This window comes from Pinus tabuliformis, chromosome 3_2 (genome assembly GCF_031772625.1).
Source record: "Pinus tabuliformis cultivar Carrire ecotype Pingquan chromosome 3_2, CPIR1, whole genome shotgun sequence".
In the NCBI taxonomy this organism is placed as follows: Eukaryota; Viridiplantae; Streptophyta; class Pinopsida; order Pinales; family Pinaceae; genus Pinus; species Pinus tabuliformis.
The window spans coordinates 758,981,732-759,003,545 of record NC_142302.1 but is presented as its reverse complement, the minus strand read 5'-3'; the positions used below and the strand labels follow the sequence as shown (position 1 = coordinate 759,003,545).

The 21,814-nt window shown below is 38.9% G+C and overlaps 1 long non-coding RNA gene across 1 annotated transcript; it reads right to left on the bottom strand.

Moving 5' to 3' along the window:
* Positions 1–5,913: 5,913 nt before the first annotated feature.
* On the bottom strand, positions 5,914–6,752 carry LOC149182832 (uncharacterized). Its single transcript, XR_016257639.1, has 3 exons — positions 6,554–6,752; positions 6,349–6,448; positions 5,914–6,116 (listed from the first exon to the last, which is right to left on the bottom strand). It is a non-coding gene; the product is annotated as an uncharacterized LOC149182832 (long non-coding RNA).
* Positions 6,753–21,814: the final 15,062 nt, after the last annotated feature.

The following is a 21,814-nucleotide window of genomic DNA, read 5'->3' as shown; positions in this document are numbered from 1 at the left end:
CCCCAAAATCATCCCGGACAATCAAGGTGGATTTATACATGGCAGGCAATTGGTGGACAACTTCGTTCTGGTCCAAGAGGCGATTCATTCCAGTCTGCACCGAAAGGAAAAAGGTATGGTTATCAAACTAGATCTTGCAAATGCTTTTGATCGTGTTAGACATAGTTTTTTGTTTGAGGTGTTGCAAAAAATGGGGTTCGGTCCAAGCTTCATTAAGTGGATTAGAGCCTGCATCTCGGAGCCATGGATTGCCCCTTTGGTGAATGGAAGGGCAGCTGACTTCTTCAAAGCCACTAGAGGGCTGAGGCAGGGGTGCCCCCTTTCACCACTCCTATTCGTTCTTCAGGCCTCTGTTCTCAGTTTTTATCTACATCAAAAGCAACAAGAACAAGACATCGCTGGCCTGTGCATAGCTAGAGGAGTCAAAAGTATCAACCACGCCCTCTTCGCGGATGACACTCTTCTGTTGGGGGCTGCAACTCCTCATTCAGCGTCCAAATTCAAAGAAGTTCTGGAAGATTATTGTAAGATCTCGGGAAGTGTTCTAAACAATGCCAAATGCCATATCTACTGCTGGAATATTCCTGCCTCAATTGCAAGCTCCATTGCCCGTTGCCTCGGTTTCGCAATCTCAACCTCTTGGTCCTCTTTCAAATATCTGGGACTGCCCATCTTCCATTCAAGGGCTTTGAGTAAAGACTGGTTGCCACAGTTAGACAAATTTAAATAAAAAATGCAGGCCTGGGGGTCCTCCTGGCTAAATATAGCTGGGAAATCAGTGCTCATAAAAGCAGTGCTCAGCAGCCTTCCATTATTTAAATTCTCGGTTCTATTGGCACCTGTGGGAATCATTAAAAAGATGGAGTAATTAATCAGAACTTTTTTCTGGAAAGGAGGCAAACAAAACGAGAAAAAAATTTCTCTAGTAAATTGGGATACAGTCACCAGACCTTTTCAGGAGGGAGGTCTGAATTTTAAAGATCTCAGTGCCCAAAACTTAGCCATGGGAGCCAAATTAATTTGGAAAATAATAGCTCCAAATCCTGGTTGGGTGCAAATTGCGTTGTGGAGGAAGTACTTCAGAGGGCCGAGAACTAGATGTCTGGATCAGCCCAAGAATCATTTCAACTCTCCTTTCAGCAGGTTCATCAGCAGAACCAATTCGTTGATAAGGAACCATTCATTCTGGATACCAGGCAATGGAAAACGCATTCATATCTGGAATGACAACATCCTAAATAGACCCCCGCTGGCAGAGTCAAAGGACATGCCTGAATTGCAGCGCTGGATGTCAGAGGCCAACATAAACTCATTATGGGATCTTTCAACATGGAATGGCAACTTGTGGTCGGGTTGGAAGCAGCTCGCAGTTCCATCCAATCTACGCCCTGACCTGAAAACGTTAATCACACAGTTGCATGGGCTAGCTCCAACTCAAGCAAGCAAGCATGACGTGAGAGGCTGGGGAACAAGTCGAACAGGATATTCTGTAGCCCAGGGCTATGTCAAATGCCTTGAGAGGCCCCACGTGCCTCCCAACCCTGCTCCATGGACTGGCATTTGGAGAATCCCTTCAATCCCCAAGGTAGATCACTTCTGTTGGCTCCTCTGCCACCAGAAAATTCTGACTGAAGACAGGCTTCAGAAAAGGGGCTTCTATGGGCCGTCTAGATGCTCTCTTTGCAAGGAAAATTCAGAATCTGCTTTCCACATCATGATTGAATGCAGATTCGCAGTCTCCATATGGCAGGAGCTCCTTGTCTCCTGGAAGCATAAATTCATCTTCCCATCATCAGTTTTGGAACTGTTTGCAGGCTGGATGGCCAATTACCCAGGCTATTCTCCAAAAAATAAAACAGTCAGGTCAGCATGGAGTGCTCTACCAAAATTCATCAGCTGGCAAGTCTGGCTGGAAAGGAACCGAAGGATCTTTCGAAATAAGGAACAGGACTTCAGATTAGTGGCTAACGCAGTAAAATGTCAGCTAGTTGAGTGGCTGGAAGATAAAGGGGATGACACAAATTTAAGCCAACAGGACATAGAGCTGGGAACTGCTCTCAATTTCAAATTTCCAAAAGCAATCAGCTCTCCCTCTCCTTGCAAAGATTGGCAAGTCAGAAAAAATGAAAACGATTTCCAAATCTGGATGTCCAATCAAACTCTTCCTTCCCTCTTCTTCGATGGGGCTGCTAAAGGGAACCCAGGTACTGCGGGAGCCGGAGGTATTATCATCATTCCAGATGGAACAACTGTGCATAGATTCGCTTGGGGATTAGGCCACTCCTCAAGCATACAAGCCGAAGCGATGGCCCTCTTCCAAGGAACCAAATTCCTCAAAGAACTGGGCTACAAGGAGGCAAATGTCTTCGGAGACTCCCAGGTGATCATCCAAGCTTTGGTGAACAAATCCAATCCAAAGGACCTGCAGCTTGCAAGGATAATTTCAAGGATCAAAGGTATGACAAAGTCCATGAATCTGAAGTACTTTCATGTTTTGAGAACGAATAACAAAGAAGCAGACAACGAGGCAAACAAGGCAGCTCAGCTAGATGCCGGTTCCCTTCTCAAAGACAATGAAATTCTTTGGGATCCAATTCCCTAAAGTGACATGTTTTTTTGCCTCCTTTTACAACAGTTTGTTTGTATCTTCCATCTCGGGAAATTAGCAGCAGAAGTACACTTTGTTAAATGTAAAAAGAGGAGCCTGTTAAGAGTAGGTGGTATATTTCGCTGGCTGAAAAGTCGTGCAGAACTCTACCTCTTATTTTGTAACCGAATTTGTGGCTCTTGGCCACCCAGTTAATGAAATATCATAACCGTTTCTATAAAAAAAAGAAGAAGAAGAAGAAGAAGAAGAAGAAGAAGAAAGCAAGAGCAATTATTATAACTCTCTATGTTTGATCCTAGAAAGTTTTGGAGGAAAATTATTATTTGTAAGACTACATAAAATCATTTGATTCCCTTGAGGAATTGGAATATTTATCTTAAAAACCTTTTGAATCCCCTAACACCATGGACACTATTTTGAATGCCCCTATACATGATGGTATCTTTTTCTTGGAAGACATTGAGTTTGGGGTTATGTAGCTCGCTAATGGGAAAACTAAGTACATTAAAGGCTACCAAGCTGAAAATTTTAAAATAGGAGAATCTATCCTCATCTTACACATACACAAGCTCTTTGATTTAGTAGTGAAGCAAGGATTTCCTAAGCCTTGGACACAGAGCGTTATTGTGCCTTTCTTTCAAAGTGTGGATAAAAGCATTCCCTCTAATTATAAACCATTATGATTAGTCACAAGTTAGCCAAGTTGTACGGTCTTATTTTGGAAAAGAAGATTAGCCTTTCGCTCGAAAGCCATGGTAAATGAGCTAAAGTCCAAGTTGGGTTTAACAAATATCATTCAATTGTGGACCATATTATTACTCTTAGGATAGTTGTAAAGGAATGTTGCAATGATAAAATAATGTCTTTCGTTATTTTGGACTTCAGAAAAATTCAACATCATTCCTAGAACAAAGCCATGGAAGAGGCTAGAAGAGATAATTGTTCAATTCAAGTTGAGGATTGTTATGATAAGGCTATATGAGAATGTTATTACTAAGATTAGGTCCACTGAGGTTTGTTTGAAAGAAATTAAATGCAATATTAGAGTCAAGCAAGGGTGTCCCTTATCCCCTACCCTTTTTGTCGTATATATTGGTAAGTTAGGAGATTGTTTGAATGACTCAAGTTGTATTGGCCCACACTCACTAGTATGGTCACGATCCTTCTCCTTTACGCTAGCAATATTGTTCTTTTGGCAAGGACCATTATGATTTTAACAAACAATTTGAAATCCTCCAAGATGGATACGATTGTAAACTTCCAATAAAAATGAAGTCTTCATAATTAAATCCAAAAAGATCATTAATGTAGGGGCATCAATGAAAATCTGAATTGACCTTAAGAAGGTCAAATAAATTTTACCAAAGGAGTCGGTTCCTTAAATCTTGCATTCTGTTAAGTAGATTAGGTTGAATTAGTTTTAAAATTGCCATGTAATTCCCTATTTTAGTATTTTGTTGGATTTAGTATAATAAGGCTCAAAATCTTGTCATAAGCCAAAAATAGCTCATTCGATCATATCTCAATGGATCTGAATGAACCCTGAATATGTATTTGTAACACCTATGAAACATTACTAGAGAATTTTTAGTATGTTATGTAGTATTAACTTTTATTTTGCTAAGTAGAGTGAACCTTAATATGTTAAGTAGAATGATGAAATTTGGGACAATTTCATTTATAACATTTATGTAATTTTGTTTTATGAAAAGGAGAAATTAATGATAAATTTCGTCTATTGTCATTTCCTTTTAAAAATATGAAATAGTAAGTGAAAAACGAAATAACTGCTTTGAGTCAAGGGGAGAGAAGCCTATTCAAAGAGTGAAATTCCTCTAAGAAAGAAAAGGAAAACAATTAAGAATTAGTTATTTTCCAAGAAGGGGAATAACTAAAACAAAAGAAAAATAAAAACAAAACTTCAAAAGGGGGCTCGGGAGTCTTTTCTACTTCTCGGGAGAGAAAGACAAGAATAGAAAAAGAAAAAAAAAACCCGTAAGGAGTTATATACCTAGTTGGAGAAAAAGGTCAGGAAATAGAACGGTGTAACAATAACTGGAGATAAGTGTTTTTTATCCTGGTGTTCTTATAGGGGGGTTTTGTTGCGAGAGAAAAGTATAATAACCACCTAAAAAAACGAGTGGGGGAGAAGGTTGGTTGCATTAAAAACCTGTTGATAGAAAGGCATATTGTCTATCCGACTGGAAGAATTGGTAGATTGGGGGAAGCTAGGAAGAATCTAGCTTATGGTCAGGAGGTTTGAATATACTTTTAATTTCTTCCAGCAAGCACATATACGTTCTATCGTTTATTTGAGTGTAAAAGTTTATTTCTTTGTATGTCATACGTCTTTGTAACTTATATGCAGGGAATAAATACAAATTTTGTGTATAAGGAGGTTGGATAATCACTAAAGATTATCTAGTACATGCCTAGGGAATGATAGGAGAAGTAAGTGGGTCATTCTAGTTGTGACCTTTATACAGGGGTATATGTATGAAGTCTCAAATCACCTAAGATAGGTACAACTAAGATAAATGACTTTTGTAAGTTCAAATTTTACTGCATGACCCTCTGAGCGCAAAATCCTTGTCTTAAAGGAAAGTGACATAGGAAATGAAAGAAGAATAGAAAAAAAAGAACCCCTCTATAGGAAGTAGCTGTAATAGGGGACAGGAAAACATTAAATACTCTATTGATTTAGGGTTAGCCCCGAAGGCTACCGAGTCGGATGACTCAAGAGCCTGGAGCAATCCCTTTGTAAGGGGAAATAAGTATAGGAAAATCTTTTAGAAAATTAGAGTAAAAGAAGGAAAGAACCCCCCTGTAGGGATATGAAATCTGAAGAGGTTGTAAGTGGAAAACCCTTGATAGTTATATTACCCTCATAGGAGAATTTTGTAAACAATTATCTTGTTAATCCGATTATGAATAGGAAAAAGACAGTAATAATTACAGTATAACAGAATGAGAGGAATGCAAAATGTAACCATGAATTTATTAATATCCACCAATGTTCGGATAGGGCCAACAAATTAGTATGAACAAATAACCAAGGATTGTAACTAATTGTATGAAGTAAGATCATCGCAACCACTTTGCTAAGGAATACTCTTTGAAAAAGCACACCATTGAAACTTTACAAGTTGTTTAAAAACCCTGTTACAACAAGAGGAATGATACAAATGTACAAAATTTCAAGATAACAGTGCCACATATGTAATTGGAAAAAGCTTTGCATTCCTATAGGATTATAGTGGTAAGGCCGACGAGACGTAACCAAGAAAAATAGAAGAAAAACAATATAGAACAATACTTTTCATAACATTCAATGTTAGGGCCGAGAGGGCTGCACATAAATTACATTATTTTTTGTGGAAACTAAAAAAAATCTCCCTTATAGTCAAATACCCTAGTAGTGGCCAAGAAATAAAGTCATTCCTTAACAAAATAATGGCAGAGGTCCCAACAAACCCAAATGTTGGGTATTTAGGTCGTGAGGGAAAACCTGAACCACAAAAAAACATAAAAGAAAATATTGCATCAACATACACTGGATTTTTCATCCCTGTAAAATAATTGTATGAAGTCGAAAGTTCATGCCAAGCAATGCATACCCTAAAATCCGTTGAGTAACTATGAGAAGAAACATTGAAGAGTAAGTGAAAATACAGAAGGTAGACATGAGTGGGAATATAAAAAAATTAATAATAATAACCCGAAGAATTCCCAACCCTTACCTGTAGAATTGTTGGATGAAGCAACCGTATTTGGCATTGAATCATGAGCATACCTTCCCCAACACCACACTAGCCACACTGAGCCGGAATGGAGGAAAACCTCAACAAAACAAAAATAATGGTTAATATTTCAAGACATTACAAGAAAAAACCTTAAGGAAAAACAAAAGAAAAATGACAACAACCGATTGAGGAAAACTCATACCCAGACGGCGATGGTAATCTAGAAGGCCTGATCTCTCACAGTGAGAAGGTTCCTCCACCCCTGTAAGAGACTCGGGCTAGGTGCAAGCTCCTTGACATGCACAAGGAGACAAACCCTACTCCTTCATGGCAGAGAAAATGATTTCCAAATGGAGCTTTCTTTCCCCAAATCGGTTAATCGCCAAACCCTAGTGATTGTTGACCGTTCGATTAAGGGTCGCTAGATGTAGGATTTAGATGATCTCGAAAGGGGAACCATCATAAGTTTTTTCCTATCATGACATCAAGTCGCAGAACTTTCCAGATAAACTATGGAAGGAAGGATGAAATTCATAGCTAAGGGTAAGTCGACATACGCACCCATAGAGCGATAAATAAAACCATAGGTTAACCATAGATAATGTAAAGTATTATGTGTTGGGCTTGTCATATCACTAATGACACTTTAACTTAAAAAAAGGGAATTATCAATGTAGTTTGATTAATGTCATATGGGTTGGAAATTTTATACGTGTAATTGCAATTGTTACATTGTCACATGAGATCAAATGGAAAAAAAAACAATAACATAAATATAGACATAGCTTGCAAAACGATAAGCACACAAGTTGGCCTATGTAAGTGATAGGCAAGTGTGCCAAAATAACCTAACTTTGAGTGTTTAGGTGTATGTTATATATATTGAATCAATTCCTAATCAAACTTGCCTTAATCTAGTCCTTAGTTAAAGTGTGATGAAAGAAAAAAAAATTAAAGTGTGAAATTTGTTCTTATTAAGTCGTAGTAAAAATTGTGACAAGTGGTATCAGAATCTTAGGATTCGAGACCTTGTTCGACCTTGATTTCCGTAATGACCGACGAAGAATTTTTGTGATGCAAAAAGAGAGAGAGAGAGAGAGAGAGAGAGGGAAGATATACCATGGTATAAATTCCATAAGGCAACCTCGTTGGAGAGGAGAAAATATATGTGCGCTTGGGGCAATAAGCCCAAATTCACACCAGAGAGTTAATGAATATGATGAGGGAGTTTCACAATGAAATATCTACCCTCTGAACTAACCAAGAAAGATTACATAAGGCTAATGTAGAAGAGGAGCACGTGATAAGGAACCTTTCAAATTGACTTGATTCAAACATGGTGAAAGGTACTTGGGAAGGAGAAAATAAAGAAGCAATGACTGGGAAGAGAGATATGGAAGAAGAAGTAGGGAGAAGAAAAAGGTTAGCAAAGGATGAGGAGCATATCTGATGCAGGAGCATTTAGACCTAGTCAGCAATGTGATGGGATGATCACATGTTGTGACTAACAAAGGGTTGGAAGGCAAGAGTTTAATTAATTTTATTTATTTAAATGTGTGAGAATGTTTTATTTTGAGAAAAAGGGTATAGTGGCTGATTGATCCTCCCTGTGTGGAGATCAGGCCAAACAGTTAGATTTATTTGGTTTGAATAGAAAATGAGGAAACTGAAAGCTTGATTTAGTGTTTGTTTAGAAAAGAGTGGAGTTGAAGAGATTCTTTAGGAGAGAGTGAGAGATTTCTGGATCTAAACCAGAATTGGTTCATGAATCCACTTTTGTACAAACTGTGATCTTTTTGTATAATTCAGGGGTTAGATAGGGAGATGTTTTGAGAGGTTAGATATTTTGGAGTGGTTTTGAGCCTACGGGTAGAATGTAAATAGAGGCCACTGATAGAATAAAATCAGGCCTGTGCACGACACAAAGGCTTGGTTATGTAATCAATTGTTTATATCATTAATATATTTATCTCAATTCTGAGTGGAATGCGTGTTCGAGTGTTGGATTATGCATCATTTGTAGGTTCTGTAACAGGATTGCAAGTAGAACTCGGAAGGATGCGCAGAGGAGAAATTGAGAACTGTTCGAGTAGAACATCAAAGTGAAATTGGGCCAAGATGAAGTTAAGTGGAACATAGAGGAGAGGAACGAACCAAAGTTCGTAATGGATCTTTGAATCCATTGAAATATCAAGAGGTGATCTGGGACGATATAGATAAAAGGAGCTTAAGAGGATAAGCCAAAGGAGTCACATAGTGAAAGAAGCAAGGAACGAGAATCATTAAGAAAACCCAGAAATCACAGAAACCTGTAGAAAATGGAAAAGAACCGAAATACATAGGTGGACAGAGAATCTAAGAAATAACGCTCAGCAACTGTTAGATCTAGAATATCAATGATTGATATTGAATCGCAATCGAGTCTTGGAGAATTACAATGACTGTGCATGATTAATTGTGGACCGTTGGATCATGGCCAAATCAATGGTCACGATTTAAATCACATATCGGGAGTCGGAAGTGCAAAGGGCAGCGATAATAAACACAACGATTTGCAATAGTGCGATATCGCCAATAGCGATAATCAGTGATCGGAGATCGTAACTATCGGCGATGGAAGGAATCAAAAGTCAGGCTTCAGAGATCGGAGGGATAGTGCAAAGAGGATACGGACCTGATGGAATTATAGCGAAGGGTCTATAATATTTGAAATCTGACTATGTGTGTCGGAGCAGGTTTTAATCGTTAATCCATTATATTGGTGTTTGAATGATGCGGGGCGATTCTAAAGGAAATTGCATATCGGAAAGAGTATGGGTTAATGTGAACGTGGAAGGTCGATAGCCGATTGCGATAAAGTAGATCCTCGAGAAGTGTGCAGAAGCGTACGAAAGGCGGAAAGGTAAGGTTTTGTGTGTATTTCCCTTTGGAAATGGATCTTTTCCTTTGTAATTGATTTATAAAGGAATTAAGCGCCGATTGAAGGTTGTAAAGGGTTTTAAGGATTCCGATATGAAGGAATTAAAGGAAGACTTTAATAAAGTCATGAACAAAGGCTTGAGGACTGTTTAAAGTCCCGATAGGAGGTCTTGGCGGGGTGATTGGTTCCGATACAAAGGAACTGTAGATAAAGAGGGCCTTAACCATTATATAGTGTGAAGATTTGACTCCTTAGGGAGTTAAATTCCTGGGACTATATCTTGAAAGCATTTATATGCATACTGTGGGTATATGCATGGGTAACCCTGCACCATTTGGTATTAGAGCAAGCTTAATGCTTTGTGGAGATTGATTGAGGAACTGAATTTTATTTTATAGCATATATAATTGGCATTGTAATGGATCTGACACAGGGAGAACATAAAGTGCAAGGATTCATGCACAAAAGAATTCTGACATGTTACAGGCAATGAAGACTTCAATTGGTTATTCAAGAGAGATTGTGGAAAAAGGGATTTGAGGAAGGTAGGATCAGAAAGGATCTTGCAGTTTTAAAGCTTTAAATGGTATGTGTAGGTGAATGCAGGCAATGAAATTGCAAAAAAACTATTGTAAGGAAAGAAAGTGAATATGGATGTATTCAGCAAGAACAAGAATTCGGTTGAAAGAAGGATTGAAGTACAGACAGTGAAAAGTAAAGCAGCATGTGTATTGTCCAGCCAGTGAAAGATGAAAGAGATAGATCAGCAGGTATGAGTTGTATTTTGATGATTGGTTCATTTGAATTGTTTTTATAAAGGGAAGAGAGTGGTAGCAACAACACACAATAACAGATTGTGTAAGAAAGAGAGGAATTGTGTTAGTGGCAGTGAACCTAAATATTCCAGCTGAAAGTTGGACATGGGAACAGTTAAAGTGTTCTCAAGAGAAGGTGAGTTGAGGATACAAGCCTAAAGAGAGCAGAAGAGAATGCTCAAGAGGTTCCAGAGATAGAGAACCTGTTAGCCTCCTGCTGCAGCAGGTTAATCATCTTTCATGATCGACATTCTTACATGCCAAATATGTCGAAATATGCATGCTGCAATGCCCCATATTTGCTACAGATGACCAGAGAAGTATCCAGGAAGGTGTGCTAGTTTTGATGACACTGCTTTGTTCCAGTTTTGATGAGTAATCCATTTTTGATCAGTTTTCAAGTATGGGAAGGCCAAACAGCTTAATCTTGGCTTCCCTAGGTTTCAATTTCCTGTTGTAGAATATAGAGAATGAACATCTGTCCAAACAGCTTAATCTTGGCAGATTTGTAGTTAGGTAGAGAAACAAGGGTGCTCAACAGCTTAATCTGAGCCCCTGGATGCAATAAGTGTAGATTTAGATAGGAGGACAGCAAGAAGAAAAGAATGAAAAGCTGGGTATGCTAATTCAAGTGCACCCAAACCAAAAAGAAGAGAAAATGCTAGGCAAGTAGTTCGGGTAGGTAGCTTTGTGGTTGCAGAATCATGGCTTGTGATCCATTTCATATTGTCAAGTGTTATATCTATCATATCACAAGTTGAAGGCAGTTTTTCAGTTGGAGGATTTCAAGCGAGGCATGTCTAACTCCCCCCTTCTTCCTCTCCCCCAAATCACTCACTAACTTCCCTAAAAGAGGTCAAGATCTGCTTGATACCTCTTAGATTTATCATTCTCCATATCATCTGCCTTGGTGGAGATCTGCTTCACTCAAGGAATGCTCACACTTCTTCTATGAATCATTCTCCCCCTTAATAGCCTAAGATTCACATGCTTAGCGCTTTCTTATCATTTTTCATGTTAACTACTAACACTACTATGTAGCTCCCTATCTATTTCCCCTTCCCCTACTAAAACTATGTATATAACTCCCCTATATATTTATCCCTCCCCCTGGTTGAAAAATAACCATATGCATCCTTGGAAATTGCTAAGTTTATCTGAAACTCAGCAAGAATCCTCATTTCTCCCCTCAAACCATCTTCTCATGCATTTTGGACACTTTCCAATGCATAGAACCCTTCACCCCCCCTAACTATCTCCCAAGTGCATAAGGACTCATTCCTTTGCATAATTCCCCTTCACATGTTTAAAAATCACCCCTTTGACCTTGGTTTGCCTTTATAAGGCATGAAACCCTCTTTGGCCATGAAACCCCTCTCAAAACCACATCACTTTCCTCCTAAGTGCCTTTGGACTCTTTCCAAGGCATAAGAATATGAAAACCATGAAAAAACCATGAAAAACCTTCGAAAAATGATAAAATCCTCCCTTTTTTGGCTATCGGACCCCTTCCGATGCCTTAGAAACCAAGCAAAAGCACAAAGGTTACCCCCTCCGAATTCAAAAGACTTGCATTTTTGAATAAATAATGGCTCCGATGAGAAATGGGTCCTTTGGGTCCCCCTCCGATGCGATATCGCTATCGGGAGGGGGCAATCATATGTTCAAACATTATATAAAACTCCGAATCCATGTCTCCTTTGCATTTTAATAAAATGCATGCCCGATGATAAAAGGATATATTTGATCCCCCTCCGATGCGATATCGCTATCGGGAGGGGGCAGTGGCATATATAAGCAAATGTGGCTAAGTCTCAAAGGCATGGGGCATAACGCCGATGGGCCGGACCCGAAAACATATAAAGTGGACTGGTAAAAGCATATCGGGTCCGCCACATTTCGGCGTTTCTATGTGGCAGCCCCATGACCCCGCCGATAGCGAATTGCCGACTCAATCTCAGCCATCCATTTTTGGCCCCAAATCAACGGCCCATATTATATCGGCGATCACCCCATGTATATGGCTCCGACCAGCGGAGCCGAAATAAAATTAAGGCGCGGCGTATAAAGGATATCGGGTCCGCGCAGTTCGGCGATCCCATATGTGCTACCCCCCGGTCCGCCCCGATGCGATTTAGCGATAGCCATTGGATCGGCCCGCGCCGGATCCAACGGCGAGGATTTAAAGGCTGCTACAGTGCCCGCCAAAAGCCAATTTTTCATTGAAATTTCATATTTTGGACACATTTTCTGTGTTATTCGGAAATGGGCCGTTTCAAAGGTTTTGTGTGCGGCGCCCGAGCCCGCCCAGGCATAAAAAAAATCATGGTTTTCCTTGGCCATTTTGAGATCGCTCCAGGCCCAAACTGCCCCAAATAGCAGGTTTTCACCTCGGCAGGCCTTCAATGACCCTTTACTCATCCAGTTCATGACTTTAAGTGTTGCCAAAAGCATTTTGAGTCGGCCAAGGGCCGACAACCACCCAGAAGCAACAAAGCGCCTCGCAGCAGATACTTGGGCCAAATAACGGCCACTAATGATTTGATGTGACAGTTTAGAGCATTTTTAAAGCAAAGAAAGATCAAGGAAGTGACAGAGAGTATCAGGCAAAATCTTCCGAAGCAGATGAAACAGAAGGGCCCCAGCAGATTCGGCAAAGCATCATCAAGCCGTTGTGGCTCCCCAACTTACAGTTATGGCCATGAGGCTAGCACACGGCTCGAGGACCTCTCTCCACTCATTTTTGGGGTTGCTGCCTCATGCGCAGCCCTGGTTTACATGACTTGAGATGCCAGCTGCCCCAACGCAGCTGTTTCTGATGTTTTATGCATTTATTTCCAGCATAGATTAGGTTCAAAGATAGTGATTGCACAGATCTCTTTTGATCTGTTTTCAGAGATATTTTTTGGGATATTTTTCCCCTTGACACCTGTTCAAGGGAATTCTGTAGCTATTTCTTCTATATATACCACCCTCTGCACTGTTTTAAGGGGTTGGTTGGTTGTATGACTCCTCTAGAGACTCGCTCTGTATCTGATATGTTTTTTTTAATCAAAGACTGCTAAAGCTTTGGAGGATGGACTGTTTGATGTGTTGTTAATGGTTGAAGAGTGGATGATGGAATTCATGTGCTGCTATATGGATCAATAAGTGTCTCTCACCTCTGTTATCTCAATTTCATACATGCTCAAGTCACAGAACAAAAGATTGGCTTAGAATTTGCTTAGCTGCACTCTATGCTCAGTTTCTGTGGCTCTTTATGTTTTCTTCTTGATTTAGGCATAAATATGAATTCCTTTATGGCTCATGTTTAATCTATTTCACATATGAATGACTGTTGTCTAAGAATTCTTAGCTGCTCCTAGATAGAGTTCATTCATCTTCCCTTTGCTAACCTGTTTGAGAGATTCTTTGTTGCCTCTCATTCCTTAGCCCCCAATCCATCTCTTTTACCTTGAATATTGTTTCATAAGCAGCTACCTTGCTCCTCATTCCTCTTGTCACCAAGAAAACGCACCAGCAGTCTTACTCCATGACTCCATGCCCAATGGTTTGAAACTTACCACACTATGCATTGCCTCTCTGTTTGAAAACATCCTCCTTCCCACCAAACATAAACAAAACCCCCTTGAACTCATTAGCTAGCCTAATATCATTTCAACAAAGCTAAATCAGAAAGAGAGAGCCCTCTCTGACTGCAGGTGGGCTAGAACCTGCAGTCCAAAGTTGGTTAGTGGTTACCTCGGCCGTATCCTTTCCGAAGCTTAAGGACAACCTGAGTGATAACAGAACCAGTGCTTGCCAAAAGACCAAGTCCAGAGAAGGGATTGGTGAGGTAAGTGACAGTAGGAGGACTTGTTGTCGCAGAGGCTTAGTGTAGCTCATAGTAAGTGGGAAGCTCATAGAGATACAAGGAAATGACTATTGATAGTCATAGTAGGGGTTAAGAGAGAAGCCATAGTAGAGGAAAGGAGGATGCCAAGGAAAAAGGAAAAGGAGAGAAGATGAGTCAAGAGGTATTTGATAGAGAAATTACAGAACTAAAGATAATTATGGATAACATGATAGTGCTACTAGAAAAATGTAAAGAAAACCAAAGATATGGTTAGACTATGAAAAGAAAGAAGATAAAGTGGAAGCTACTGTAGAAACAGGTAAAGAGGAGAAAGTATATCAAATTAAGAGGAGAACTCAGAGCAGCTAAGTTAGAGATGGAAGATAGCTATTGTAGACACAAGCAAGAGGTTTACCTTACTGAGGAAGGAATCATTGATGATTTCCTGAACTGTTGGACAAGTTCGAATCAGCAGAGAGATGTGATGATTGAAACATCGAAGAAAAAGGAGCCTAGTATTTTTGAAACTAATGATTTGTGCATGTATGCAGGTGATGAACAACCTTTAGAAGATATGTTTATGCAAGTTGCTGAAGAAATGAAACTGTTAGAAGAGATGGATGTCATAGAACAATTCTTGATTGACCATGTGTACAAGGACACTGGAGATGGACAAATATTGAAGACTACTAAAGAAGATGAAGATGATGAATCCAGTAAGACTTGGTAGAAAGATGGCAGCCAGTCTGAAGACAAAAGGAAGTTGCAGATTGCAAAAGGAGAAGTAGAAAAGAGGTGTGAAGACAACCTTATGGAAGGATCAAACAAGAGTGTAGATGCAGTACAAACACTTGAGGTAATGGAATTATCTCTTCAATTTTTATTCAAAAGTTATGAAACTATATTGATAGTTAATGGACAAGAAATAATCTTGAAAGGATATAATGGATCATTAATGGGAAGGACTCTTACTAAAGAGTGTATTATGGAAGATGATAGAATCCAGGTTTATAAAGAAAATTCAACCCAAGGAGGTACAATTAATCCACTCAAGGTTATGAAGAATAAAGGAAAAGAGGATAAACAGGAACACAAAGAGAGGTTGGTAGACACTGATGCACAGCTGGAGATTGAAGACAATGTTATTTGTACAAATTGCCAAAAGAGTAAAGGTGAGTGTAAACAACAAACTGAAAATAGACAGGCAATCTTAAAGGATGAAGGTAAGGATGCTTTTATGAACAATGCATATGCAGTGAGCAACCCAGGGGAACAGTGGAAGGTGATATTCATGGTGTTGACAGTAATCTTCACTATTGTGAAAGGGACTCAACAGTGGAATGGAAAACCTATGGTATATGGTGATTTTGTTTCTTGTATGGAAACAAATAGAACTTTAGGTTCTAAACTCAGAGATTGGCAGGTTTTGATTGAAACAAAGGAGGAATGGAAAAGACAACTTAGTGGCTTACAGGTTTGTAAGGAAGGAACAGGAAGAATGAAAAGGAGTGTGAAAGGAAGGAAGGCCAAGGAGAAGAGCAGAGAACATAATTCAGAACTTAGACAACATTCAGAACAAAGTGAAGACAAAGAATATTTCTTCAAGGCAAGATGGCGTGACAAGTTTGACATGTCATATATACATCAAGAGGATGACAAATCAGAAAACTTATGGAGCAGAATTAATGAGGACAAAAATGGGAAATGTAATATATTTTCTGACTTTGAATTATTAATTGTTGAATGTGGTTTTCAGGATGAAGGACAAACTACTCTTGGAGATATGTTTACACTAATAAATATGAAGGAAGATGTAAATTCTAGAGCTGCAGAAAGTCAGTTTTCCTTATGGAAACAAGAAGATGAGAGTAAGCAATGAGTTGACTTAGAAGCTTGGAATAAAGGAAGGAGAGTTGGCATAGCTCTTAAACAAGTTATTGCAGAAGAGGAAGAAGATTTCAGGGGATGTGGAAGTACAGTCCACATACATATTTTGTTCTTAATACAAAGAAGGCTTAAATGTCAAGAGTTTATCTTGAGGATGCAATTGGAAAATTGGGTGAACAGTTCAACTAAGTTTGATAGGAAATTGGAGGAAATTGAACAAAGTTCAATAATTAAAATATTTGCAGCTAGAGAACAATATATAGTTGGAAGGCTATATGTTCTTGTATTAAACAATGCCCAATATTCTTTTGAGATTGGAAGGACTCTACTTAAGCTATTTGATAGATGGATGATGAAAACTACAAAGATAATGAGTATAAGAAATTGTCAAAGTCAACGAATCAAGGGAAGATGGAAGGATATAAAGAACAACATAAAGAAATTGGTTTATAAAAAAAAGGAGATGTTGGGGATCAAGTTAGAAATCAAAAGGAATAGTCCGGTACAGGACAAAAGAAAATACATGAAGATGGAGATCAATTCTATTGGTATAATGACAAGACAACAACAGATAGAGAAACAAATATTTATGTTGTTTGAGGAGGTGTTTATACAGGGTATCAGCACCAAAACATTATGCAAAGGAGATGCTTATGAATGCAGAGCAAAAAGACATCCACAACACAAAGTTTGGCACCCAAGAGAAACAAAGGAGGCAGTAAATACACCTGCAGATGAAAGGGATCAGGTAGCCAGTTGGGAAATGAAATCTGATGAAGTTTACAATAGAGGAAGTAGAAAGACTCATGAACAGGAGTCCATGAAATATTTCAACCTTGGGAGTCTGATGCAGGAGCATTTAGACCTAGTTAGCAATGTGATGGGATGATCACATGTTGTGACTAACAAAGGGTTGGAAGGCAAGAGTTTAATTAATTTTATTTATTTAAATGTGTGAAAATGTTTTATTTTGAGAAAAAGGGTACAATGGTTGATTGAACCTCCCTGTGTGGAGATCAAGCCAAACAGTTAGATTTATTTGGTTTGAATAGAAAATGAGGAAACTAAAAGCTTGATTTAGCATTTGTTTAGAAAAGAGTGGAGTTGAAGAGATTCTTTAGGAGAGAGTGAGAGATTTCTGGATCTGAACCAGAATTGGTTCATGAATCCACTTTTGTATAAATTGTGATCTTTTTGTATAATTCAGGGGTTAGATAGGGAGATGTTTTGAGAGGTTAGATATTTTGGAGTGGTTTTGAGCCTACGGGCAGAATGTAAAACGGAGGCCACTGATAGTAGAAAATTAGGGCTGTGCGAGACATAGAGGCTCGATTATGTAATCAATTATTTATATCATTAACATATTTATCTCAATTCTGAGTGGAATGCGTGTTCGAGTGTTGGATTATGCATGATTTGTAGGTTTTGTAACAGGATTGCAGGTAGAACTCGGAAGGACGTGCAGAGGAGAAATTGAGAACTGTTCGAGCAGAACAACGAAGTGAAATTGGGCCGAGATGAAGTTAAGTGGAACACAGAGGAGAGGAATGAACCAGAGTTCGTAATGGATCTTTGAATCCATTGAAAGATCAAGAGGTGATCTGGGATGATATAGATAAAAGGAGCTTAAGAGGATAAGCCAAAAGGAGTCGCGCAACGAAAGCAGCAAGGAATGGGAATCATTAAGAAAACCCAAAAATCACAGAAACCTGTAGAAAATGGAAAAGAACCAAAATACATAGGCGGACGGAGAATCTAAGAAATAATGCTCAACAACCATTAGATCTAGAAGATCAATGGTTGATATTGAATTGAAACCAAGTCTTGGAGAATTGCAATGATCGTGTGTGATTAATTGTGGACTGTTGGATCATGGCCAGATCAACGGTCATGATTTAAATCGCATATCGGGAGTCGGAAGTGCAAAGGGCAGCGATAATAAACATAGCGATTTGCGACAGTGCGATATCGCCGATAGCGATAATCGGCGATCGGAGATCGTGATTATCGGCGATCGAAGGAATCAGAAGTCGGGCTTCGGAGATCGGAGGGATAGTGCAAAGGGGATATGGACCCAATGGCGTTATAGCAAAGGGTCTATAATATTTGAAATCCGACTATGTGTGTCGGAGCGGGTTTTAACCGTTAATCCATTATATTGGTGTTTGAATGATGCGGGGTGATTCTAAAGGAAATCGCATATCGGAAAGAGTATGGGTTAATGTGAACGTGGAAGGCCGATAGCCGATTGCGATAAAGTAGATCCTCGGGAAGTGTGTAGAAGCGTACAAAAGGCGGAAAGGTAAGGTTTTGTGTGTATTTCCCTTTGGAAATGGATCTTTTCCTTTGTAATTGATTTATAAAGGAATTAAGCACCGATTAAAGGTTGTAAAGGGTTTTAAGGATTCTAATATGAAGGAATTAAAGGAAGACTTTAATAAAGTCGTGAACAAAGGCTTGAGGACTGTTTAAAGTCCCGATAGGAGGTCTTGGTGGGGTGATTGGTTCCAATACAAATGAACTATAGATAAAGAGGTCCTTAACAATTATACAGTGTAAAGATTTAACTCCTTAGGGAGTTAAATTCCCGGGACTATATCTTGAAAGTATTTATATGCATATTGTGGGTATATGCACGGGTAACCCTGCACCAATATCTCTTTAAAATTATAAATAAAACTGGAAAAAAAACGAAAGTGGAGCTCCATGGCGACTTCAAGAAAATTCAACCTCCAATTTACGATGGGGAGATAGAAGAGGCAACAAAAGCTTGGATGTTGAATATTAATTGCTATTTCCAAGTTTTTGATTATACACTAGAGATCAAGGTTACATTAGTCACGTATCAATTGTAAGGAAAGGCCTCATTGTGGTGGGAGGAAATTCACACAGTGCACAATTTGGAGGGAAAGTAGGTCAGCTGCGAGGAATTTCAATGATTATTTAAAGAAAGGTACCTGACGGAATGTTATTGATGACCGAACTAAATAATTCCATGATTTAAAGCTAGGATAAATGATGATGGATGGAATGATTACTAAATTCACCCATTTCTTATGGTACGTGCCTTATATTAAGGAAGAAATATTAAAGGTTCAATGGTTCATAAGTTATCTTCCACCTTCCTTTAAAGAATGAATAGAGCACGACAATCCGAAACTATGGATGAGGTGATTCGAAAGGCCAGGATCTGGTACCAGTAAGCGAAACAAAGAAATGATAACCTGAAAACTTGGAATAACAAGAAGAAAGATCATGCTCAACTGATTAATGTAGGAATTTACAGAGTAAGTTCCTCATATAGAACACCAAAGGACACCGCTCACAAACAAATCACAGATCAATACACCAGTATTCTTGATGTGGTTAAAACCATCAAAGAGGGAAACAGTCCATGGCCTGAGCCAACATGACCACTTCAGGCAATTTATTAACAAAAGAAAGAAAATTTACATAAGCTTCTCTCATGAATGGTCACCCTACAAATGACTATCCATGCTCTTTAAATAGAGATCATGGACCAATCGGGTGTTAAGCCACGGATCAAGTGTCAGTAAAACCGAGGAGAGAATGAATAGTTGGATCACTTAATGTCTAGAACATATCATGACTATCGTATTGTAAGTTACAAAATTACATAGTAAAGAAACACACTTTACCTAACTCTACACTAGACCATGTTATACTTAACTATTTCCTATGTGTCGGAATATCCTAACATCCCCCCTTAAGAAAAACTTGGGATAGGATTGAAGGATGTACAAATATGACACAATAGGAGAAGGAAGGAGGCATTAGAGCCTATCCCCCCTTAGTGATAACTTCCTGAACTCTAACCATGAATCAAAGTTTAGTAAACTTCGCCTCTGTGAGAGCCTTTGTAAAGATGTTTACAACTTGATTGTCAGTTGAACAATATTTCACTTCAAGAACATGGTCATGAATGAGCTTTCTAATGAAGTGCAGGTGTAGTTCAATGTGTTTGCTGTGCTGATGTTGGATTGGATCTTTGCATAGTTGAATGACACTTTGATTATCACACCAAAGTGTAGTCGGATGTTGCTGCTGAAAGCCAAACTCTGACGGGATCTGATGAAGCCATAGGGATTCCTTACTAGCTTCTATGGCACCATGATACTCTGCTTCTGCTGAAGAAAGAGAAATGGAACTTTGTTTCTTGCAAGCCCATGTAATAGGTCCTGAACCAAGAGTGAAGATATAACCTGCAGTAGACTTCCGATCATCAGGGTCACCAGCCCAATCGGAATCAATGAAACCAACTAATAGAGGAGATGCTTCTACACTGCAATGAATCCAAAACTGAACTGTACCTCAAAAATAATGAAGTATTCTCTTAGCTGCTTTCAAATGACTTTCATGTGGGTTTTTCATAAACCAAGAAATAAGGCCAACAACAAAGGAAAGGTCAGGATGGGTGTGTGTCAGATACAAAAGTTTTCCTACAAGCTGACAGTATAAGGTAGCATCAACTTCAGGGGAAGTACAAGTGATTGAAAGTTTGGCTCCAGATTGAAACAGAGAAGGGGTTGGCTCATAGTCTTCTATGTGAAAGTGGTGTAAAAGATCACAGGCATACTTGGACTGGGAAAGGGAAATACCTTCCTTGGATTGCAAGACTTGAAGAAGAAGGAAATAATGGAAGTGTCCTAAGTTTGTCATTTCAAAATTATTTTTAAGGTTGGACTTCATATGGTTTATAAGGTTTGGATCACTACCAATAAGGATAATATCATCAACATAAAGGAAAAGAATGATAAGAAACTTACCCACTTTCTTGGTGTAGACAGTATTGTTAGAATGATACCTAGAAAAGCCAATATCTAAAAGAAAGCTATCCATTTTGGCATACCAAGCCTGAGGGGCTTACTTGAGACCATAAAGGGATTTCTTAAGCTGACATACAAGGCTGGAGTTTGTTTTCATAAATCTATGAGGTTGTTCCATATAGATTTCTTCATGCAAGTCCCCATGCAAGAAGGCAGATTTAACATCCATCTGATAGACTTCCCATTTGAAAGAGGCAATAAGGGAAAGAACAAGGTGGATAGAGTTCATTTTGGCAATAGGGGAGAAGGTTTCAGTATAGTCAATGCCTTCAACTTGTGAAAAACCCTTAGCAACAAAACGAGCTTTATGTTTATCAACTTTTCCATCTGGTCCAAACTTGGTTCTGTAAACCCATTTGCATCTAACAAGTTTTCGTCCCTTTGGAAGAGGAACAAGATCCCATGTATCATTTGCCAATAATGAATGATATTCTTCATTCATAACTGTGTCCCAATCTGGATGGCTTGAAGCTTCTGCAAAGGTGTCAGGATCATAATTCGCTGAAGCTTGAGCTAGTAAAGAAGAGGCTCTATCGAACTGAGAATGTGTACGTCGCTGATTTGTAGGATCACCTGCAAGAGCACTCGCTGCATCCTGAGTAGCATAGACCCATTTTGGAAGCTGAGGAGCTAAAGGAGGATGTCGAGAAGGTGGGGAGGATTGTCATCCTTGCTGTCATCATCTAAAGAAGAAATATTTTCAGAAGCAAAAGGGATAGAGAGAGGTCGCAGATCCACCGAACTAGGCTTGTAGACCAAAATATTTTCAACAAAATTTACATCTCTTCTAATGATAACATTTTTGGACTTAAGTGGAATAAGTCTATATCCTTTGACATCTTCAGAATAGCCAACAAAAATACATTTTTCACTCTTAGGTTCTAAGGCTTTATGTTTCTCATTTAGAATATGGGCCCATGCTTCACTTCCAAAAACACGAAAGTGACTTACATCTGGTTTAATTGAGCTCCATGCTTCTTCTAGAGTGATATTCTTTAAAACTTAGTAGGAGTGTGATTTACTATGTAATTTTCACAGTTAATTGCTTCTACCCAAAAATTATGACTAAGTCCTTTAGATTGAAGCATACAATTAGCCATTTCATTTAAGGTGCGATTCTTCCTTTCAGCTACACCATTTTGTTGTGGAGTATATGGAA